Raw genomic sequence first — 25,344 nt, forward strand, 5'->3', positions numbered from 1 at the left:
CAGCAGGAGATGAGATAGTTGGAGAAGTGATTTGATGCGGCACAATCATCTTTACACACCCCGTTATCAGAAACAGGCGCACAAGCTGAGCTTCCTGGTACGGCAGTTAGTTTTAGCCCACTTCAAACAGCAGGTTTGGTTTAACTTTACATCTGAGTACTTGCAGCGTCAGATGTTTCTGAAGTATCTGCCACGTTTAGAAAGCACCAGGTCTCCCTGTGAGACCACAGGCATTCCTGATAAGCACCAGAGTCCTCCACCTCAACAGCAGAAAAGGGCTGAAAGAGGGATGGGATCAGACGTACTGTCTGGACTAGAAAGCACTGAAATTATCAATCCTTAGCCTTACAGTTAATTTAAACACCAAGTGAGCAACACCAACAGCTCCTGTTTGCGAGCCAGGCAGAAGAAACAAACGGGACAAAGCCAGGGGAGCGGACTGCCTCCTCCAGAAGTTTTTGTGGCTGGTAACTAGCAAGCCCGGAGCAGGCAAGCAGGTTTGGTGAGCCATGGGTGACTCAGAAGGCGACGGGGGCTGCTGCTACCTGCCTTCAGGTTCACTCAGGCAGGCACGGCCAGCACTCGCCATCTTCACCCCATTCGAACAGCCCAACAGGCAAAGCCACGCTAAGAGCTCTGACGCCTGCCATGCTTAATCGCTCCCATCAAAACAGCTTCGCCATTACACGGAAACCAATGTGTATGTATACACAGGCATGCATGCACACAAGCTCCCCTAGATACAAAGCAATTATGCTCCAGTCCTAAAGGAGGAACATATATGCTTAGTACAACAGATTGCAAGCGATTGTCTGAAGCGTTTTTCAGCTTAAGAGGACTAAAGGAGGCACACCCTTTTGCTCCCAGCATCAGGTCAATTTGCATTCTGTCACAGCAGTTTGGGTTCGCTGCTACCCATAGCAGATCCTCGGCATAGCCATGACTCACAGGAAAACATGAGCTATGAGTGCCCCTCTCCCTGTAAGAGCTGCTTTCAGAGAGCTTCAGACAACCAAGTCGTAAGTCAGCAAGTCCCAGGTCGGTCTGGCCACTGGTGGATTCTAAATCAGTGCAGATTGATAAAAGAAAAGCAGTGACTTCCCCTTCCTGTTGTGACCTGTAGCACTGGAATAAGAAACAGCAAGTAATAAATAGCAAGACTGATGTAGGGAGAGAGCTGCACAGAATTACAGGTGCAATCACGTAGCTAAGGTTTGTTGTAGATACAGCATTTGATTTGGTTGATGCGGTTGTGGCTGCAGTCCTCAGGAGGGGCTGGAGGGAGAGGCAAGGGAAGCCTTCTCCCCAGCCACAAAGTAGCCAGCCTCCAAAGCTCGCTGAGAAATGAGACGATGGCCTTCAGGGAAGCCTGGCTGTGGCAGGCGAGCTGCAGAGAGCAGGTGTCCATGGCCGCTCAGGGAAGGCTGACAACAGCCTCGCCGAGAGCCATCCCGGGCAGTGCCGCGGCTTGTCAGCTCACACCTGCCCGCTGCGGGAGAACAGGCATTTCCAGGCCCTGGCCCCGTCACCCCAGCTCGGCTGACGCATTTGGATACACACCTTTTGATGTGGGCTTCCTCTGAAGGCGTGTGAGCCAACTTACATAAATCTTAATGCTCTCCTGCACTAAGCGATTAGCGAAGACCTACCGAAACCTGTTTTAAGACAACCTAGCATATTCAGCCCAAAATGGGCTGGAGACAGCCAGGCCAGCCACTAAGCTGGACAACCTCCAGGAGCTTGAAGAAGTGGCCATCAGCTAAACCCTGAGGTCGATGGCATGCATTTACTCTCCCCACCTCAGCTGAGTAAAGATGATACCACTGGGAAAAGACCCTTTTTCTTCCAGCATCAGCAGGACGAATCCCAGCAATCCTCTAGGGAGTCCACAGGCTCTCTCAAACACTCAGCTGAGATGTGGAGACCCCATCACAGAGTCCTGAGGAGAAAGGTCCTCCCAGCACAGCACGGTCCAACTGCAGGACAGCACCTTCTCAGTGGTGAAAGGAGGGGAGAGGGGCTCGAGTCAGACACAAGCCAAATCTGTATCCTGCATAAAGGTGTATTTATCGACACTTATTAACATGCTGGGCTTCTCACACCCCGGCACACCTGCTAATTAGCACATATGAGTTAATATCATTTTAACAATGGATTACCACTTTGGACAGAAAAATGGGAGTCACTTCAGCACAGTGACTCAACCCGAGCACAGCAGCGAGGTAAGATAGGAAGAGGATCAGCCATGCTTGTACAGGGCTACATAGACCTTATCTCTTTAACTACGGCTCACTTTACAAAGCCAAGGTGCTTCAAAAATTCATGATTGTATCTTATTTTCTACTTGCACAAACAGATGGCCTTGGAGAAGCGTCCTGTCTCAATTCTCCAGACAACTGGAGCCACTCAGGTGTTTCTTCAAGTCCTCATAGCCATGGTGGAGCTTCTAATGGTCCCAGCCACCATGATTATCTCCTGCTGTGGTCAACCACGTTTCAGGACATGACCCAGGGCCCACCAGATACTTATCATCTGCCAGGAATGACCCCAGGGGAACACCAAGGTGCTGATGCCCAACACCAGTTTCGGTGCTACTCCAGACATCCCATAACCACAGACCAAAGTGGTGGCTAAGGCAGGCACTCCGGTGCATGTTACTGCGACATTATACCTCTTTTTCACAAAACACTGTAAACTGCAGCCCTACAAACGTGACCTGGGCTTCAAAGTTCAAGCCAGCCCGTACAGATCACTGAGGATGATGTGGCCAAGCCATGAACTGGCTTTCACCCTGGTACCCCCCCTCCCCTGGGAGCAACATGCACACTTGTGCCCGTGCACCTCAGCATCTGGCAGGAGGGGCTGTGGCCAAAAATACTGCTAAAGCAAAGGGTTGTCTCTGTGTAGGTGGGGACACTATTTGGCTCGAGCCATCTTATATTCAGCGATAAACTGAGGAAGAAAGTCGACTTAGACTGCATTATTCTTTTATGTCTCAGTTTTCAGACTGGATCTCTACGATGCAGAAGCTCATAAGAGGGCACTGGTGGAAAATCATCACACTGCCATCAGAATCACTTCACCCCCTCAAGCTGACGTTTAACACTGCCTGCCTTCGCTTTACCCAATGAAAGCCTGCAAACCAACCCTTGGCAATTGGAGAACGTTAACACCATGAAAAGTTATACTAGATTGAATGCATCCATACTGCTTGTTATCAGAAAGATTTTCTCAGCCTCACGTTTCTATTTGGGTTTAGGAAGGGAGCTGTGAAAGGTAAGTATTGTTCAGTCACAAATAGCTCCCTTTCAGCCTCTACAAAAGTAAGGTAATGAACTACAGGGCTGGGTTTTTTTTTGTTTTGGAGAGGTCAGCAGATATATCAACTCACGGGAAAACTGATCCCCGTTGTTACACTGCAAAGGGCAGTTGAAAAAGGTTTCTAATGAGCTACAGGGAGTGGATGCTGGCGATGAGCCAGCGCCCTTGCCTGTGAAACCAAGACAAATGACAAGTGACATGAACCACCTCTGGAGTAAACACAAGTTAAAATTTAAAGTTTGCATTTCATTGTGCTGTTTGTGGCTGGCAGTTCTCACACTGACTTTGTAGTGCGTATGTGGGCACTTTGCTCACAGACGCTCAGCGCGCATAACTTCACAGGCAAAGACAGTGCTCCTCCTCTCTTAACTGAGACTGTCCAGGTGCCTGCAGGTAAAATACACACCTCTGTGTATATAGGATTAATATCTGTAAAAGGGGACTGCTTCTAGCCTCAAGAAAATACCCTCAGTGGTGGAGCTCTTCCGGACACGCACACTGGCACACGTGTACGCATGTACCCAGAATCCCCACAAGCTTTTGCACCTCCCCAGCACCAGAATGGTTTTATAGAGTGCCCAACACCGCCTGGCTGTGCACGGCCCAGCTCCCCCTGAGCAGGGAAGCGGGCACCACTGCAACATCCAGCATTGCACAAGCCTCGCAACAGCGCCCATGAGCCCGTTCAGTCCTTACCACAAGTGCCGCGTGGCGCAATAAGCCAGAGTTCAACAAAACGAGGACTGTTTCCTTTTTGATGAGAAGGCTCAAGGAGGAACACTTTGTTCAAGATCTCTTATCCAAACACCTCCTCTTGTTTCTTTGAAAGAAACTAGGCGGTAGCTGCTGTCATTTTCATGCTGTATTCTGACACGCATCCACCGCATCCCTGCCAATAGTTTTAATTTCATTGGAAAAATCAGCTCAAAATAAGAGTGACAAGCTGTACGCTGGTGGTGATGCTGTCAAGTGATGGATAACGTAGGTTTACATTAGTTGTCAAAATTTCTCAACACTAAAAATAGGTATCACAAGATTTCGATTTCACCACATTGAAGTATTAAACACATGGGATATTCACACCTTCAAAAGAGCCTGAAGCCACTCAAATCTAGGCAAAACCAGCAATGTGTGACGTACAGCAAAGCAATCCGAGCATGACTTATTTTGAGTAGGAAAAACAACACACTGCTATATGAAATCTCATTAACAACACTGGCCAAAGTGGAGGCAAGATGTTGCACACAACATGAAATACAACAGCACGATAAGGGATGCAAACACATGCAAAGGAAGGAAGAAAGAAAGAAAAAACAGCTTGGAGGAGAAAAGAGAAAATCCAGTCTTGCATCCTGTTATCCCAGCTCTTGGTCAAGATCGCACTGAAAGGGAGGGCAGAGATCTTCCCGTGGCAGCTCCTCGTTTCCCTTCTGTCATCCCTTGCCTGCTCAAGCCCAGCAAGAAAAGGCCCAGAGCCTCAAGGCTGGGGAAGGATGAGAAAGCCCAGGAAAAGCAAGTAGGTTGCTGGAGGGCTGACATTTCCATTCAAGGAATGACTTCTCCCCACGTGGTGACCCACCAAAGGACACCAGCCAGGCATCAGGTTGCCAAAGGGGAGGTTGTTTTTACAGGTAAGATGGATGGTGGGGGTGTAGAGAACATTTACAAACTTAATTCAGCTTGCTTATTCCCTCTGAGTCACTGAGATGACTAGCACAGGCAGAGCTGTCCCTATATTAGGCCAATATTTATTGCAGAAAGAAAATGAAGTATCATAAGGAATTACTAATTAGATGTTATCATAACACTGTGTAAAACTGAAGCAGCACTCCAATGTGCTTTATAAATAATTATCAAATTAACTTTCACAATACCCATGTGAGGCAGTATTATCCCCATCTTTTGCATGGCCAAGTGGAGAGCGAGTGGTTTGCTCCACGGCCCTTGAGCAGAGGCAGGATTACAACAGATGCCCTGGTCCCCTGCCACTAACACCTGATCCAGGTACTGATCACCCAGGGTGAAAAACTAACTCAAAACACGCTCGTATTAAGTTAGCCAGAGCACCTGACCTGTTTTTACATCAACAGTGAGAGGACAGAAGATACATGTCCCAGCAACTCCCTGCTCATGGAGACTGCAGCCCATGGCTCTGCCACCCTTTCCTCAAAGCCGGAGTGGCACTGCTGGCAGGGACAGTGCTGCTCGCTCCCCCCAGCACTCACCTGCCTGATGGGTGGAGAAAGGGTGACCAGTAGCACACACAAGTGAGCCCCTGTGGGGCTCCACATGTGTTCAAGGCAGGAACTGGGCGGGGGGGGGAAATTCCCTCCACCCTCAGCAGATCCAAAGGAAACGACTCTGAGGAAGTGCCCCTTTTCAGACTTAGCAAACTGAGCATGGCAGCTTCAAGCATGGACTATAAACATCTGCTAACTCCACTGGTACAATAGATAGCACTCTTCCAGTAACTCTTCTGCCTGGAGAGTGCTTCCCTGTGGATCCAACTCTCACCTTTCACCGGAGCAAGCGGACTATCACAAGTGTCCTTGCTCCCTCCCTCCCTCACTGAGCTTTTTATTGAATAAGACCATGGCAGCATCAATGCCATCCACACACCGCCCCTCCTGTCAATGCCACCTCCACCCTTGCAGTGCAGGGCTGATCGGCATATCTAAAGCCAAGTCACTTTCTCAACAGCTCACTGTCAAGTGATGGAAGAGGGCAAGTCAGGGGAGGGAGCAATCCAGCCAACAGGATGGGCAGGAGAATGAAGAGTCACAGAGGTGGATGTACACACTCCGCTTCCCTGAACTCTTCACAAAAGCATGCAGTGAAATCAAGGATGCTCTTGCACAGCTGCCTGCACAGCCCAAAGCAGGCTTTGGGAATGAGACTGGCTCAGAAAGCTCCTGCTGCAAGCCCCCATGCTGCCTTCCCACCACCAGCCACGCTGCAGATCAGGCCACTGGGCAGATCCAAGCTAAAGGCACAGTTTCCCATCAGCTGGCCCTCCCCATGAAGTACTCCAAAACCTTCACAGAAAGAAACAGTGTAGAAGCATAAACCACTGCTAATTACTTTCTGCCGGATGCATGTTAAGAAAGTAGGCAGACCTGCGTCTATTTTAGACATGCTGCATAAAAACAAAAGATGCTGGTTGACTGCACGTGTTCTCATTTTTAGAAAACAAGCTCCAATTTATTTCTTCTCTTTTTAAGAAATTTTTACAGACGGATGGCAAAAAAATTCACCTCAATGAAAAGAAGCTCCAGAATGGTTTCAGCCTCCCCAGACCAGAGCACAACATGGCAATCACACTGTTCAGTTAACACCTCCCTTCGAGGGGCCCCAACCTGACACCACTCACTTGCAGGCTAACCCAAAGCCCTCCAACGTGAGCAGAGAGCTTGACTTCAGGTTCTGCCCGGGGGCTATCACCACCGACCATCAGAGGATGACTCAAGGTTATAAACACTACAGCTGGCAGCGAGGGCTGGCACAACTGGACTTAACATCCCCCGGAGTTCTCACAGAGACTTAAGGAGGTATGGCTGTCTGTTTTACATGTCAGTGCCTTCCCCTCTTCTCCTTTACCATTAACCTGTCCTAGCTAGATGTTCTTTTTTCCGTTTTAAAAACCTACATAGTTATTTAATCAAAGATTTTACAGAAAATACATGCTGGTGTTCTACTTTTCCTATTTATACTCCACTCGTTCACTGCCATGACACGACTTCTCATATTCCATCTATATTTCCACCTACTTGTTTGCCTATGCTGTGCTCCTCACAATGAACAATCCTTTAATTTCAAGGCATAGTTTGTATCCATCTACGGTCTCTGTCAAGCATCCATACTGGTGGTGCCCGTGCCAAGTCTGGGTACACTGTGTAACACAAAGTGAATCACTAGCATTTCTGTCAGGATATACAGAGATCCTCACCATGAAGATGCTCAAGGTGAAAAGTGAAGTGGGATCATATTTTCCAGTGAGATTGTGCAGGTTCCATCCTTGGAGGTTTAAGACCTGCCTGGAGAAAAGACGTGCCCAGTCTGGTCCCAGAGCTGGCCCTGCTTTGGGCAAGGGGCTGGACTGGAGATCCTCACACAACCCTTCCCACCTAAGAGACTCTGACGCATTGACCCCAGGCTCAGGGACACTCTCCCAAACACTTATCAACCAAATGCCCAGGACCATGCCTGGCAGAGAAGGCAAAACTCCACATCAAGAGGACATGAGCCTTTCATGAGTGTTGGGTCCACCCAGCTACACTGCCTTGAAGCCCCCTCACAGATCATGGAGTGGTTTGGTCCAGCCAAACCATACCTATGACTGTGATGGCTGGATCCTGCCTCCTTCCACACTGCCTGCCAACCTAAGTACATAGTTCTAGAGCTAGCCACAGCACCCCCAAACCATTTCAGTCCTGCAGAGCTGAAGACACATTGAAACAAACAGGTCTCTGTTAAACCATACGACAGCAAGCGCCAAAATGGCAGAGGCACTCACAAAAGTAGTTTCACCAGCAAACCTGAAAAATCACTGATTTCCAACAGAGGTTTATAGTACTACCCTGTGGCAGCAGGATGCTGACCTCCTCTGTGAATCCATAGCAGTCTGCAGAACACATCTCTATCTATAACCTCTTCACAACCCACAACTGAACAAATTCAGGGGATTTGTGTATATAGCTTGGAGGCCAAAAGCCAAATGTGGCAGAGGCATGCTAAGATAGGATAGTACTGAGACATGCCACTGGTTTTCTTCAGAGCAATGCATTTTGCTCTGAAAAGCACCAAAATTACAGGAAATTGTTCAGACTCCCTTTATTAAGGGAAGAAGAAACTGAGAAGCATGACCAGGAAATGCTGTTTAAAAGCTGGCTCTTTTTCATGGTTAGCAGGCAAGGAAAGGAGATGCAGAACAAGAGCAGGAGGAAAGCATGAAGCAACTGGAAGTGTCTTCTTTGAATTGCAGTCTGAAATCTTTGACACCAGTAAATTTAGAAGAAAATAAAGTGTCTCTAAATGTTGTTCTAAATTACTATTTGGAAGAAGGCCACAGCTCATCACAGACAAAGCAGGCAAAGAATATATGGTTTGCGATACTCAAACAATGGCCCTGCTCTGTGAGCCCATTCCTGAGTATTTGCAAACCAGTGGCAATACTGACAGACAATACATACACTGGTACACATTCATGGTGTTACAGGCTCACCTTTGGAAGACCTGCATTAAGGTCTGACCTGAGCCTGAAGCTTCTACTGCCACTGCCTTTATACCTGCACAAATGTGTTTTTGAACACTCAGAGATGCATAATTTCTCTGAGTGATCCCTAAGACAAAGAGTTCAAACACAGATTAACTGCTCAAGAGCAGAGACCTAGTCTCTTTCACTGGCAAAAGCCTTGTATGTACTCTGAAGACCATGATAGTTCTAGAACTGCTGATTAATTTTCCACATTTGTACTCCCCCCCCCTTTAAAGTCCCTCCTGTTCCTTTTATATCTTATGAAGCTTTTCAGTATTCATCTGTTACTTGAACATTAAAGCCTGATTTGTGATTAAACACAACATTTGGGAGGCGGACTCCAATGCTGCCTGCTGTCACTGTTCCAACTGTAAGAAGCTCTTAGAGATATCAGCATATCAGGGCAGACCCTTCTCTGCCTACGTCTGTGCGATCAAAGTTATTTCTCCCTATTCTATTCCTACACACACAGAAAAAACCCTGTGATTAATACACAGCGGGATAGGTGCAGGTATGACCAATGATGGCTATGTATTAAAGTGGCAATAAATAGAGCAATGGCAGGGAGAACATATAAATATGTTGTAGAGCAATGAAACAGTTCAGTTTCATCAGTTGCATTAATTGCACAAAACCAACAATCAGAGATTGTATGCTTAAGCATGTTAAGAATGCTGCACTCCCTAACTTGAAGAAATTGCTTTTATAACTTGGCCCACTTCCCCCACTGTAGCCGCAGTCAGGAGATAAGGGAACTCTTCAAACTTAAATAACCACGTTCCACATCTCGGAGGTCTGCAAAAACCAGCTGAGCTATCTGGAGGCCAGCCTAGGTCAGGCCAGCTGAAGTTAGGTCAGCACAGACGGTGTGAGCATCAATCCCCTCTCCCATTTCAATGACATGGTTGGCTGCAGGAAAGGGAGCCTCCTACATCAGTCATAGATGAAAGACCTGGAGAGACTCCTGCAAAACAGAACAAAAAGCAAAGAAGGCCTCAGGTCTCCTGCACTCTTCCCATTAGATGATCCTACAGCACAAGTGATCCAGAGCCTCTCCAGGGAGTTGCCTCATCTTCTTCACTCTTCACCCCACTCTAAGCATGGATGTCTGGCTGGTCCTTAAGGCAGGTATCTCGTGGGACATCATCTTGCAGGACATAAGTAAAGAAGCTCTGAAATCCATAGCAAAAAAAGCACAACCCCATAGCAGGCAAGGAAGGGTAATCAAGGATGTCCCTCTGTGACTGGCTTGAGAGTGAAGGATCCTAATGACACGGTTTATTGAGGCCATGAGAGAGCTAAACAGGTTCCAAGACAACTCCTTTCTCCTCAAACCTCCTCAAAAATGACACAGCCAGATGATGCAGAAAGGCAGAGACCAAAGAGCAGGGAGCCACAGCTGTCCATGCTCCAGAACAGTGAAAAGGAGGCGCAGACCTCCTAGTCATTGCACATTTATGCAGTAACAACACTTGAGAAATTATTCACTGCAGGCAGATGCACAGTTCAGAAGCAGGATGCACTAAAGCACTCACAGAGATACTCGCGTTAGAAGCAGGGTGCTGTGGCAGAGGACGTGAGTGCTGCAGAACAAGTAGCAGCCCCTCACAAGCGGGAGGGGCTTGCAAGGGGCCCAGTGCTTGAGATCTCCAGGTAACACCAGGAGAATCAGGAAGGACTGGTCCAAAGCACATTGTGGAGAGGTCCAAGCTTTGCAAAAGGTTTCATTAAACTGTCCCTCTTTTCAATCAGCTTCCAGCAGAGTTCAAAAGCACTGGGAAGTGGCTGGCTTCTCAGCACTAGAATAAACTGTCCCAAAGCACTGGCAAGGTAAGATTGCAGATGGTGGTAGGAAGCACTAGTCTGGAAGATAGGTCTTCCCCTCTATGTCAAAGCTTCTAAGCGACATTGCTGATGAACTAAGGAAAAAGTGGCTCTGCACAACAAGAAATGCTGTTGAAGCTGTGCTCCATAGGTTGCCCATGACCTCCACTTCTTCTTTTTGCTCACATTAAGCAACATGCAGCAAAGCCTTTCAGGCAGCCTTGGAAACTGCCCATCTTTTGCCCTCAGCAAAAGACTTAGCCAGAGGACTGACTTCGGACACATCAAACTCACCCTTGGTTTTAACCAGAGCTCCAGTACCTGCCAAAAGCTGATCATTATGCTTATAGGTATGAATGGTGACACATCTTTACTCAAACGGGCACCGAGTTGGCCAACAGCACCCTGGGCAGCCACCTGACCCCATCCCTGCTCCTCCTTGCCCCATTTACACTACTGCACATCAGGGCTGCCATGTCCTGCATATGCATTTCCACCTCCAACCAGCCACCAGCCCTCTTCTAGCACTCTGGTTCACAAACCACAGCTGGCCAAAAACCCCACATTTATATTTTCTAGCCATTTTGGCACCCTGAACTTGCAATGAGGAAAGCACCGGTGCCACTGCAAGGAGGGGAGCAGGAACACCCGGCCCTGATGAAAAGGATAGCTCAAGCTCAGAGCTATGCCTCCACCACTCAGCAGTGAAGCGCAGAAGGGAAAAGGGGCTGGCTTACAGCAAACTGAGTGAGCAATACACAGTCTACATACTGGATCAGTACCTTGGTCTGATTCACAACCACCCTGGCCCTGCAGCTGTGTGACAAGGCATGATGCCGCAAGCTGGAAGCGCCGAAGACTTGCTCTTACAAATCCCAAGCCATACAAAAGCACAAAAATGACACAGATGATATTCCTCTTCCCCCACCCCGCCACACACACACACAAAAAAAAAAAGGAATTAACTTTTGGGTCTGCTATGAAAGAAGCAACAGCTCCTACTGACCTTAGTCAATATTTGAGATGATGGAATGGGAGAGAAGAGAAGAGAGTGGAGACCTTTCACATTTTTCTCTCTTTTTTTTTTAAGATGCACTCTCAGTCTATATCCTCAGTAAATGTCTGTGATTCTCTGTTACATAAATGTCAGCCTTGTGGTGGATTGGAACCTCGGGATTACTGCACTGGCAGAATTAACATATTAGACATAAAAACCATAACATTTCATTATCCATTGTAAACCGTACATGCTTTCACTCTGGGGAAACTGGAAATATCACCCAAATTCACTATCATTTTCTGTAAACTGACTATTCTGCCATGTATTCGCATACTGATGCATTTGGTTTGATGGTATATCAGTCTTCCAGTTTCATTCTTCTTTCTCTACAATGCTGACATTTTTTACAATCCATTTGTTTGTTCTGTTTTTGCCTCTATTAAGGTAGCACACTACAAAACCACTCAGTTGAAAAAAACTAAACAAAACAACTTACCCTGGAACAAACAGAACAGATCATATTTGTCAAGCTGAAAACACACTAGAAGGAACCTAACCTGATGTCTGAAATAAGGATAGAAGGCAACATGGAGGTAAGAAAAACCTCAAACACAACAGGCAAGACTTCAACTCATTTATAAGCATGATAGGTTCTGTGGTCAATAGTGAGGCACTAAAGACCAGAATCTGTTCCCTTCTGCTGTTTAAACTCCCTGTATTTTTCCTTCTCACTATTAGGCTGGCTGCAAATTCAAAGATTTGCATAAGCCACAGATTTTGTCTGTCTCTTTGAAAGGTCAAAAATTAGAAGCAGCACAAACACACATGACAAACAGGCCAGCTGGCAGCGATTTGGAGTGACCACATGGTGAAGTGGGGAGAAAAGTAAGGGCAGGAGAGGAATCTTTCAAAGCCTGGGTCATACATATATTATAAGTAACAGGGTGCCTCAGGGGAATTTTTTTTATGTAATCAGTTTTGTATCTTTGCAAAGATTAGTGACCAACTATCCAGATTTAGTGCTGCGATGTTTCTATAAACATTTCTGAATATACTTTCTTTGATAAAACATGCAGCTGCTGACCCGATTCTTCAGATAAACATTTTACTACGTGTTACACTATGTGTTTCAAAGAAGCCTTAAACATTTTTATTTCTAAGAGACCATTCGTTCTCCTCTGCAGGGAATGGAGCATTACCCTAGGACAGAGAAAGGAAAGGACAAGTAAGCAGAGCAGAAGGAGGGTGGGCAGGAACTGCAAACAGATAAAACAGTAAAAGTCTTTACCAAAACTACTCTGGTTGTTACTCACATGAGGGTGTTACGGAAGTAAGTAGGAAGGTAGGAAAACATTTGTTGTCCCTCGTAGCTTCTGGAATGGAACAGAAAAATTAACAGGTCAACTTCAAACATCAAGCCAGACGCACACAGCTGGTGTTAATCTGCATGACCCTCATTACCTGCAACAGCCCTCTGCCAAACTGGCAGCCAAAGAGCTGGCCAGATTTTTATTACTAACATCACCTCGACCTATTAATGTAGGGGGGAAACAATTCAAATCCAAATTGCTTCTCACTCTTTGTTGCTGTTTATATCTTGCCAGAGCCACAAAACCCAATTAAGTCAGTTTCCCTTTGGTTTGCAGTCGGCCAGCTCCAGGCGCTCTGGGCCGCATTATCTGGGGCTGCCAGTCCTGCAGGGAACATTTATTTGTTTAAAAGCAACTCCTTCCACTAGACTTAGGCTTAGCTAATTGTACCATTTCTATTGATCTTAAGTTTTATAAAAAGCTTGGCTCCCAGTTGCATGCTGTCAGCAGAATTATGCTTGGGGGCCACATTTGGTTTAGTCTGGGTCTCACAAAACAATAAACAGGCAGCACTGGCATAGGTTTTAAGACAGAAGAACAGAATGCTTTTAAAAAATAAATCTCTAGAATGCCTATCCAACTAAAGTAGCAAAAGGTCACACATCCCCAGCAAATATCACCACTGCATGCTGTTCAGAGATTGGAAACGTGAGTTGATTAACGACACCCTGAGCACCATCCGACTGAGATTTTCTATGGCCCTTCTTCCTGACCAACTGTCTTCACATCACCTCAAAACATGGGTTTGTGGGAGGGAGAGAGCTTGCTGATGGCTCATTATTTAAAATGGTTGTTTCCCCACAACAAAAAAAACGGGAAGAGGAGAGCTTCCTGCTGCCATTTGACCCACCACAACGCACTGAGCCCTTTCAGAACTCTTGCAGGCTCTAAGTGCCATAGATGATGTAACATCATCAGCCATCTGCCAAATAAATAAGCAAGCTCCGACGTGCCTTCCTCCAAACCTGCAAAGCAATTTCTATTCCAGTCCAGGAACTTGTACCAGGGTTTAATACTCCCTTCAATATATACCCTTCCACAAAGAAAATCTGTGCCCGCTGCTACAGGAACATGCTTAATCCTTGTAAGCAGATGTCAGCCTCCAAAGCTGAGAAAATGACTTTGTTCTTTAGGATCAGGGAATTTAAAATGCAAGAAGTCGAAATGCCCTGATGAATTTGGTAACATAAACCCCAAGAGGAAGCACCTGCTTCCTGAATAGCTGCCCAATTAAAAGCCCGCCACTGTTTTATGCATCCATAATTCAATGTGAATAGTCTTTCACTAGCTGACAATATACCAGCAATGGTCAAAAAAGCAATGCAGGAGAAAAAGAGAGAAGGAGCTGCCAAGAGCAAACGGCCTGAATCCCGCTGCATTGTCCCATGCAACAGCTCAAGTTGCTCAGAAAATATGGGGCCTGTCCAGAAGGAAACGGGAGACCTGATCACCCGGGACATGGAGAAGGCTGAGTTACTCAATGATTTTTTTGTCTCGGTCTTCACTGGCAAGTGCTCCAGCCGCAACAACCAAGTCGCAGAAGGCAAAGGCAAGGACTGGGAAAATGAAGAATTGCCTGCTGTAGGAGAAGATCAGGTTTAAGACCATCAAAGGAACCTGAAGATGCACAAGTCCATGGGACCTGATGAGATGCATCTGCAGGTCCTGAAGAAACTGGCAGATGAAGCAGCCAACCCACTATCCATCATATTTGAGAAGTTGTGGCAGTCTGGTGAAGTTCCCACTGACAGAAAAAGGGAACTTCTCCCTCCATTTTTAAAAAGGAAAAAAAGGAAGACCCAGGGAACTACAGGCCAGTCAGTCTCACCTCAGTGCCTGGCAAGATCAGGGAACAAGATTCTAATGGAAACAGTGCTAAGGCACATGGACAAAAAGGGGGTGACTGGTGACAGCCAACATGGCTTCACTAAGGGCAGATTGTGCCTGACAAATCTGGTGGCTTTCTGTGATGGGGTTACAGCATTGGTAGAGACAGGAAAAGCAACTGACGTCATCTACCTGGACTGGTGCAAGGCATTTAACACTGTCCACATGGCATCCTTGTCTCTAAACTGGGGAGGCATGGATTTGATGGATGGACCACTTGCTGGGTATGGAATTGGCTGGATGGCCACATGCAGAGAGTTGTGGTCGACGGCTCAATGTCCAGGTAGAGAACAGTGTATTCCTGTCCCCAGCAGTATTCCTTAGGGTGAATGTTAGGACTGGTGCTGCTCAACATCTTTGTCAATGGACAGTGGGATTGAGTGCGCCCTCAGCCAGTTTGCTGATGACACCAAGCTGTGTGGTTTGGTTGACACGCTGGAGGGAAGGGATGCCATCCGGAGGCACCTGACTGGCTGGACAGATGAGCCAATGCCAACCTCGTGAAGGTCAACAAGGCCAAGTGCAAGGTCCTACACCTGGGTCGGGGCAATCCCAAGCACAGCTACAGGCTGGGCAGAGACTGGATTGAGAGCAACCTTGAGGAGAAGGATTTGGGAGTGTTGGTTGATGAAAAGCTCGATATGAGCCGGCAGTGTGCGCTTACAGCCCAGAAAGCCAATCCTGAGCTGCATCAAAAGAAACGTGACCAGCAAGTCGAGGGAGATGATTCTCCCCCTTTACTCTGCTCTTGTGAGACCCCACCTTCAGTACTGCATTCAGCTCTGGGGCCCCCCACAGAAGAGGGACATGGAGCTGTTGGAGTGAGTCCAGAGGAGGCCCACGAAGATGATGAGAGGGCTGGAGCACCTCTCCTATGAATACAGGCTGAGAGGGCTGGGCTTGTTCAGCCTGGAGAAGAGAAGGCTCTGGGGACACTTTACAGCAGCCTTCCAGTTCCTAAAGGGGCCTAGAAGAAATCTTTTTTTACAAGGACATGTAGTGACTGGATAAGGGGTAATGGCTTTAAACTGAAATAGTGTAAATTTAGATTAGATATTAGGAAGAAGTTCTTCCCTGTGAGAGTGGTAAGGCACTGACACAGGTTGCCCAGAGAAGCTGTGGTTGCCCCATCCCTGGCAGTGTTCAAGGCCAGGCTGGATAGGGCTTGGAGCAACCTGGTCTAGTGGAAGGTGTCCCTGCCCATAGCAGGGGGGTTAGAACTGGATGATGTTTAGAGTCCCTTCCAACCCAAACCATTCATTGATGATATGACTCTATGAATGACAAACACTAAGAACACACAAGAACAAATAGCTTGCCTGCAGGATTAGCAACCACAACAAAAAGCAAGAAACCATAGCAATCCCTTTAGCTGAACTAGAAATAAAGCTGGCAGGCTTCTCATTGCAGCCTGCCTGCCACCATGCCACCCAGGGCAAAAGAAGGCAAGGCTGGATCAGAGACTGGAGCATGATTCTCATCAGGCATTAGGCAGAAGCTTCAAATATTCAACCCAGGTCCTGATCCATCTTCACGTCAGCTAAGAGAGGCTCCCACTGGGTTGCTGGCCCAGGACAAAGTTATTCAGCCATTTACCAAAAAGCCTTGTTTATTTTGCGTCAGTTGTTGCTTTCCCTCAGCCCAGCCAGGTTTTCAAGTAACAAATGCTTTCCCTGTAAACAGGCAGAAACTCAGCTAAAAATAGGATGTCCCACACACATTGTGAAGCAAGGAGGACTTGGCAGGAGAGGGACTGTGTCTATTAGGAGTTCGGGCAGGACCAGCAGTAGATCAGCAACCTTTGTGGGAAATTTTATCTGCGTTACTACACATGCACAAAGGATACAAGCTTGGAAGTCTTAGAACACGCTGGCGTGAATCCTAATGATGGGCAGAACTGTCGCTCTGCTCGATTAAAATCTGCGTCGATACCCAGGGCCGGGCCGCCGCTTCCCCCATTTCCCACCACCTCCGGAGGGGTGCGGAAAGCCCCAGGGAGAGGCTGCGCTGGCCTCAGTCCAGCGCTCAGGTCGGCAGCAGCTTTGGAGAGCTTCAGTTGCCACATGCTCAGAGCAGACTGGCTCCTTGGGCACACTCACGCCAAGCACTGGCAGCTCTCCTGGAGCACACATGCCAAAATCCTTCTCCTGCTCCACAGAAGTCAGCCCTTGCCCTACCACACACATCTGCCACAAAACCAGCTCCCTCTGACATGGGGCATCTCCCTCCCTCACCTGGATAGGGGCTGAAGAGAATAAGTGACTGTCGCATGGACCATGAGCCAGACCAAGCAGAGACTTTTATCCATTCATGCAAACAAGTCCTGCGGAGAAGCAGACCCCAGGTTTTGCAAACTAGAGAGTAACAGGAACAAAAAGCCTGCCCTTCTTCCCCATCCTCAAGTCCCTCTTGCAACAAAACCAGGGTTGGAGGCAGCCCCTCACTCTGTGCCCACTGCCACCAGCCCTTCCAGGAAGCAAAGGAGCTGCAGGCAAGGCAGGAGGTGTCCTGTAATTAAACACTGCATCAAAACACTCACATGCAAAGAGAACAAGTTAAGATTAGGCAGACAACCTCAGTTCTGACATCTTCTAAGTTTAGCTTGCTTAAAACTGTAGCATCAATAATACATATTTAACAGAGGTTGGGATGCAGAGATTTTAATGTGTCTCTTGAAAGGTCCACAGAAAAAGAAACTAAAATGTGTTTGTTTTAAAGAAATTAAATTTTTCCATGTAAATTAACCAAAGTTTGGCTAGAAGGTCTGCAAACGGTTTCCTTACTTTTGTATTTTGTCTAAGAAAAATCTGCGATACCTGACTACACTGAGGTCAGAGCACTCCTGTTTTCTCCCCGCAGGACTCCCCTCAATGGGAGCTCCAGCCTTCTTAGGGATCCATTTTGTTTTATCTGCAAAGGCCTTTTCGTCTCTTTCATTATTGTAGAAGCTCCTAGTGAAACCCAAGCATCCCCAACAACTACTGTAAATCCCCAGTCCTATTTTCTGTTTTTAGAATGGCTGTAGCAGTATGGTATCATCATACAATACTTATCCTTGAAAACATGTAACTCCAATTCAACAATCCTATTACATATGCTCCTAGCATTTGTACAGAAGAGATTTAGCTCTTAGCTCTTCACTGTTTTATCTCTTTCCGTGGCTGCCAGCACAGAAATTATCTCAGGCTATAGAACAGGTCATGTCCAAATGCTTCTCCTATCTTGCTGCAAATCTGGAAAAAAGGCAGCCATCACGTAGCTCACGCTACTCTGTCAAGCTTCCTAGTTCACCTTTTAATAGCCACCCCTCTGAAGTGCAGTGGAAAGAGTCGGTTATGCTGTCTCCCCAGCATCCCATCTCTAAGCAATGTTATCAAAGGACAACTTGCGCCATCCAGGCACAAGTTCAATCCCCTCCCAAGGAGCGCGGGGCTGAAAGAATCCATACCACGATCGTAAGGATCAGGGTCATTCAGAAGTGACACCAGTACGAGCCTAACATGCTAAAGGGCAAAGAGCCCATCTAGAGCAGAGCAGTCAGAAGGGAGCTCCCAAGAGCAGAGATGGCAAAGGACAAAATGAGGGGAAAACAAGAAACATGGACACAGGCACAGATGGAAAAACCCACTTTCTATACTTCAGTGACCTGCCCTAGGACTTGGGGCCAGGGTGGCAGGGTAAAGCCACACCAGCATACCATGCTGCAGGCAGGGGGAAATCATCCCGTCCTGCTATCTTCTGCCTCTGATCCCCCCAGCCTGCATGTATGTTCTTCCCTCACAGGCACCGCCAGCTGCCCATGGCCCTTCCCATGCCCAGCACTATTCATGCCAACTCACTGCTTCTGTCAGCAAACTGAGCCACCATGGAGCTGTCTCCATGTCTCAGCAACACACCCACCTCTTGCATAGTTAGACCTGTAACGCTTCTGTTTCATTTATTCCAAGTGCAGTGTTCCTACAGGCCTATCCTCCATGACATATGCATACATTTCTTGAATCAACATCTCCTACATCTAATACTGAAACCCTGTTTTAATGCTGTTTCGCCACTCACCTGCCAGGGATATCCCCTCTCTCTCTCACAGCGGTATCCCCTTCTGTGCTCTTGCCCAAGACCTGTCTCTTACCTCATCCCATTTTTTCCTCATATCACACCTCCAACACATTCTTGACAACGCATAGTTTAGTCATTACAAGCAAGTCTAAACCCCGGCTATGCAGCATTTGCCAGCAAGACAGCTCTATCTCCGTGAGAACATCAGCCCAGCTTTCTAAATACGCAGCTCTCAGCAGGTCTGACGCTGCAGCCCAGAGACAGCCCACGGAGCAGGCACTGCTCTCGAGAAACTTGCCCTTTATGTACATGTATTAATGTAACTGTGGCACTTACAGATGCTTTTGACTTGTCTTGCAGCAGCTCCACTCAAGGAGCACTAACTGGAACGTACACTGAGAGGAAAGGAAGGATTAAGACAAATGGGATCCACAAGGTGTATCACACCACCAACTAAACATTGACAGTAGTACTAAAAATGAAAGGAAGGAGATGCCACTCAGAGTACATTCTCACTATTAGTTCAAACCAAGACCATGAAAGGGACAGCATAACCCAATGCCTCCTTCACGCCATCCAAGCATGGCTGCACCCATGTGTCAGTCAAATCAAGCTGCCCAAAAGTGCATCTGATGAAATCAAGTCATTTTTTAGCCATGTGGCGTGGGAGTGCTGGTAGGCACAAGCAAGGCAGTAGGAACACAGGGCCCAGCAAATGAAGAGGTGCGATAATGCTGTCCCTTTCAACAGCAACTCAGCTCTGGAGCATTAAAAAAAAAAAAAAATTCCCAGATGCTCAAGAAAGTGATTTTGGTTTTTTCCCCCTGAAAAGTAAGCCAAGAGAAAGAGGAAGCAGGCTGCAGTCACCCCCAGCCGTGCTCCCTCAACACCACCAGTGCTGCTCAGAACAGTTGCTTCTGTGTTTTTCCCAACCAGCCTCTAAGGCAGATTGCTGGTTTGGCTTCAGCACCTGTGGGGAACACCTGATCTTGTCCGGTGACCACAGCATCCCACCCCACAATGAGCCATTTCCATTAACCAAGCCAGAGTTTTACTAACAACATTGCCCTACCAAAAATTAGTTAAAGGCTACAAGATATCTAGGAACAATCCCATCCTATTCTACTGAGCCGCATCTTCTCTCCACCCTTGCAGCATGGTGAACTCCTTTAACCATGCTATTTCGCTGTGTCCCCACAGCTGGACATGAGATATGCCTTTAGCAGCCCCTCACCTCTGACCCACCACTTCCAACATCCGTTTCTCATCCTCTTCCTTTCCCTCTCTCCCTCTCTCATCTGGCACATTCCCACCAGCCTACAATCCCAGCCTTTGTCTCCTCCTCCAAGCAGCACTGATCCCCATGCCCTCTCCCCTCCCCTGCTCCCCTCCAGCCACCCAGCACTATTAACTGCACTGTACTATTCAAACACTGTAAAGTTTAGGAGCGTATGAAAGTCACGGGAGGAGAGAAAAAAAATAACCAGTGAGTGTATGCTGAGTGGTTTTATTCAGCTTATACCTGAATCCAGAGACCAGTCTGCAGATACAGCCCTCGCCTCGCCTGACTGCTGGCCACATGCCACTGCCATGTCTGCTTTCCTCATGCCCTCCTCCACAATTCTCCAAGGCGCCAGCTCTTCACTGTCTGCCTCACCTATGGCCCAGCTCTCCCCACACTGCCTGCCTTCCTCATGGCTCCCCCAACCATCACCCTGCCCATCATTCCCCCAGCAGCCACATGCCTGCACGGCCACACTCCGAGAGGACCTCCAGGCCGTACCACAGCACAGCAACAGCACAGGCACTGGGCAACAAGACAGGGACAGCAACAGCCATAAACCCTGTTCCTTGCCAGAGCCCTGCCATGCTACCACATCGGAAGGCAGCACCTCCAGCCAGCACTGGCGTTACCACAGGCACACCGTGCAGGCTAAACTGAGCACGTTTCCAGCACAGAAGCAACGCAGTGCTGGAGGGGCTCACCCAGGGTCATGGCAGGCTGTCATCAGACAAGGCCATGGTGAAAGAAGCTGAACATCTAAAGAGATATGCCACGACTTGAATTGAAGCATCACAGGCCTCAGGGAGAAAGTACGGGATGTGCCGTGACTGCTGTCCTGTGTAAGACCAGACTAGATCAGGGTCTTCACCTTTGGCTTCTGTTCTGCAAGTGATCCTCCAGAGCAAAAGCAGCCCTTGCAGAAATGCCTCCTGGCTGAACAACCTGATCTACACTCACAGCAACATGAACTTGCTTTCACAGGTTCCTCTGGAAGATCCCCCCTCAAAGGAGATTCCTGAGGATTCCCGGGCAAAGAGCCACACAGGCAGATGATCATCACCACCACTGTTCTGTCCTCAAGTTTCTATGAATCAACATATCAAACAGATCAAAGAGGGAAACCTCCTCTCCGCTTCCATTTCCAGCTTTGCCTTCAAATCAGCCTCTGATGTCACTGGTTCTCTTTCATTACTGCTCCTTTTGTCTCCTGGTCTTGTCCATGGCTCTGGCCTTCTATTACGCTGTTTGCTACATTACCAGTACTGTTTTCTCTGTGCCTGCCCAGCCTTTATCTTCCTTCAAACTCACTCTTTGCTTCAGCTTCTCCAAAGACACCTTCTTCCAGTTCCTGTTACTGCTTTCTTTATCACAGGGCTGTGAGATCTGAGTTGTCACAGGCCTGAGCCCATCCCTTCCAGACCAATGTGGCAAATAAATCCTCTCAGAACATGTGCAACAGCATCAAAAAAGGTGGCAATACGCATGATCCTGCCCATGGCAAGGGGGTTGGAACTAGATAATCTTAAGGTCCTTTCCAACCCTATTCTATGATTCTATGATGTTCCTGCACCAGATCAGTTTATACACATACACACATACACACACATAAGAATGCTTGTAAATGCTTTTTGAGAGGGAGGTGGGACCACAAAGCTCTTCTAACCTACACAATCCTATGATTCTGTCATCTTTTTGCAAACAACATACAAACAAAGACTGGAACTGGAAACAGCACTGCTCACTTGACAGCATACAGCAGAGGTCCTCTTCCCAGCTCCGCTGCAGCACCACAGTGTGACCTCTGCTACAACATTACACTTCTCAAAGAATCACAGTTGATTCCCATTAATGCAGATATGGCATCAAAGGTCATCTTCTGCAATGCAACTAGTAATCTAGCAATGAAAATCGTAATATAAGTAAGTAGATAATTAAGACTGCTTAAGACTGAGGAACATCACTACCATATAACATATTATTATCATATTACCTGAAAAAGCTTGTAAATATAAACCAACAGTGAAAGTCCTCACAGCTCAAGAAATATTTCATATTCTTCCCTTTCTTCAGTCCTCTTTGATAGGGTAAAGAGGGCTGGATTATGTAAATATGCCATTTAAATGAGGCAGGTTTCACAGCCGTTTTGACAGCCTCCTGAAGAGGCTGGAGCTAGCCATGACTCGTGCACGAACTGGAGACGGGCACGTGGGCTGGAGGCTGAGTCCCAGGGTGCAGTCACAGGCAGCAAGAGCAGAAAGACCAACTGTAGCTACCAGGTCCACCAACATCAAGGTGGTAGCACTGAGTACTGTGGATACCTCTTCAGCCTCACCAAGAAGATAAAGGTGTCTTTACCAGACAGACTTAGCAAGTGACATTTGGGAATCCCCCTTGGCACAGGCTGAGATGTAGTTAAGGACAAGGAGCTCTGAAGTTTGCTTTCCTATAGAAAGCAAATTTTACTATGGTAGAGAATTGCAGGTTCTGTCCCGTTTCAGGCCCAACGATGTCTGTGTCTTCCTCTGGCATTTTCCAAAGGGACAATTTTGCCCCCAGAAAATGGGGAGTTCTTCAGTTAGCACCAGTAAGACAGAGATGATGTTTACTTTGATAACGCGACTGTCAGTGGGATTTTGAAATGTCACTCCCACACCTAGCAGATGCAGTTGGCGCATTCCTTGTTTTAGAAAAATGTACTGAAGTTCCTTTTGTAATTGATGCAAAATGTTTCACGAGGCTGGAGCTTTGTTTTGGGGGGGGGGGGGGAGAACAGCTCTCATTCCCTTTCAATTGAAAGGCATTTTAATTAATTCTCTTGAACATATTTAAACTGTTCTATCCTTTTTAAAGGTGCTTTTGCAGGGACACGCTATGTCCTTAAGTAAAACTCATATGGCACCAAGCTGAACTAAAAATGCCCAAAACCAACAAAAAAGAGCAAGCTGGTGTTTCAAAAAGGTGGATTCTCCACCTATCATCATTCTCGGCCCTGACTTTGCCAAAACTTACATCTGTGACTAACTCTGGAAGGATAACCAAGACAAATGTTTGTATAATGGGTGCTTGAACTGTAACTTGTTTTTAAACAAGCATGTAAGACAAATCACAACTGGAATGACAGTGTGAAAACCAAATGAGAGGAGACACCAAAAACCTGTGGGAGAAAGATGACATGAGTTCCAATGAGTTTTAGTACCTTATCTTACAAGCGAGCTCACCTAGTTATCTGAGTACCCAAAAAGCTTTAAACACCCCAAACCCACCTGCACTCTTCACAACCTCTTTACCCCTTCAGACTTCTTCCTCTTTGGCCAAATGCACCTGGAAGAGGGAAAGCCCTACAAAACATCCTATATCTTGAACCCAGGATATATGAAAATCTGGATGTAGAAAGATTTATTCCCAAGTTTACACCTCACTCAGAAATAAATCTTTGATTTTTATCCTGTGGCAACTAAACCCCTTCTCCCTGCAAGTCCTGACATTGAACTTCATGGAAATTGGACCAGGCTCCTAGGAAAACGGCCGTGACATTTTCTAAGGGCCCAGATCTATATACCCATATGCTAGGTTTTAATTTCATCAGCTAGGAAACAAATCCAATATGTTTAAGGCTGGAACAACACTGCTTACCCTCTGTTCCATCATGCAAAGTTTAAAAATGAACTCAATTGGTTTCGGTATTTGTCCTAAAACTAAGGCAATTATCACTTTATCATCAAGCATTAAATTCAGCTTGTCCTTAAAATCATCACAGTCTGTGAATTGCTCCGCTGTTTTCACGGGAGGATTTAGTTGTATTTTCTTCTTTGAGAAAACTGAAGATATATAGGCATATATTTTCATATATATATATATAGGCAATATACAAGTAACACTTGGTTGGAGAAAGGAAGACAAGCATACCCTGTACCAAATTCTGTGCAGTTGTTATCCTCCATTACACAGACACTTGGCAGTCTTCCATTATAAAATTTTTGCACTAAAATTAGCTCTCACAATTGCAATCAATTGGAACAATCAAGCATAATTCAAAAAAAGAAAAAGGTGAGCATGGAAAACAATGTTACAGCACTGCAGTGGTTCCCCTATTTATTTATAATTAAGTCCAATACAGTCTTTCCATCCATCATTTGTAAGGCTGCAAGCACACAACCTATAAGCAGAGTAATTTCTCATCAAGACGTTTCCTTATGCGATGCCCTAGAACATTTCCTTTTCATTTCATTTTTGGCACAGTCTCCTCATCTTGGGGAAGGATGTTGGGAAGAGACTGTAGAAACTCCCCAGTGCAGAAGATGCCCGCCTCCATCTCCCCACATCCCAGCTTTACCCTCTCAAGCTACTTCGCAAACATGTGCATGCACCCCTTTTCCTTTGCCCCTGTTTCTGCAGAGAAGTGATCTGGGTAACGCTGCTCTCTCTGCCCTTATTCACCCAGGACCCATCCACATGGTGATATCGGAGGGATGGTGCAGCTCTCCAGGACCCCATGGAGCCACAGGGCTTAGAGACAACCTGGCCCTGACTCTACAGATTCTTCCCAGGGCTGAATCCCATCTCCAGCACTGGATGTCGAGTGGCAGAGCACAGGGGCTTTCCAGGAGGGGTGGTCCCCAGCACCGAGGCTGCCTGTAGCCATAATAGCTTACAGGGCAGGGACATGCACACCACCATTTTGAAATCATGAGCCTCACTTTCTTGCTTCAGTGTGGGGTTAAGGGTTAAAAGCCATCTTACCAACAAACAGTGAAGCATCAGGAACACTCCTCAAAAAGATTTTCATGACCGTAAATGACTTTTAAAAAACTAAGACTTGGTTGATATGCATCATTTTTTATTTTTTAATCATCCTTTTTGACGCAGATGGCATATACTGTGAATGGTATGGTGCCAGAGCAGAACTCAAAGCTACAGGCAGCTTTGTACAGATTTTTTCCCCCTTGAAACAACAACTCATGAAACTAGTAATAAATGTTAGATTGTTTGGAACGAAAAGTAGATAATGTATATAAACTCCTGGAAACTAAACACATATGGCAAGAATATGCTAGAGAATATAGAATACTCTAGAGAACGCAAATAATGAGAAAACCCTCTCTGTGTAATGCCTCTGTCTGGCATCCCACTTTAATCTCACCAGTCTTCCATCTTCTACACTAACAATCTACATAACTTCTTGCCCCCGAGAACCTACATCTTGCATGTCATCACTCATTCAAACTGAATAACCTGCCACCGTTTTAATTCACTTCTGAGTTTTGGGTTAGGTTTTTGTTTTTGAGGGTTTTTTTTCTTAACAGGTCACAACTGTATTGTAAAGGAATATAGATAGATAAATAAGCAT

General features: G+C 46.7%; 1 protein-coding gene across 14 annotated transcripts in view; it reads right to left on the minus strand.

Annotated features, from left to right (window-relative positions):
- The window catches only part of TIAM1 (TIAM Rac1 associated GEF 1), a 191,875-nt gene that overhangs the window by 119,902 nt on the left and 46,629 nt on the right, over window positions 1-25,344 (minus strand). For 12 of the 14 annotated variants that reach the window (XR_003990240.1, XM_030477422.1, XM_030477421.1 and 9 more), the window contains one exon: window positions 12,713-12,772. The exons of 1 other annotated variant lie outside the window; for it this stretch is intronic. The gene's annotated coding sequence lies outside the window, so the exon portion shown is untranslated. Of the gene's footprint in view, window positions 1-11,405; window positions 11,473-12,712; window positions 12,773-25,344 lie in introns of those variants that run through there. One more of the 14 variants, XM_030477429.1, reaches the window with a different exon arrangement.

This window comes from Strigops habroptila, chromosome 2 (genome assembly GCF_004027225.2).
Source record: "Strigops habroptila isolate Jane chromosome 2, bStrHab1.2.pri, whole genome shotgun sequence".
Lineage (NCBI taxonomy): Eukaryota > Metazoa > Chordata > Aves > Psittaciformes > Psittacidae > Strigops > Strigops habroptila.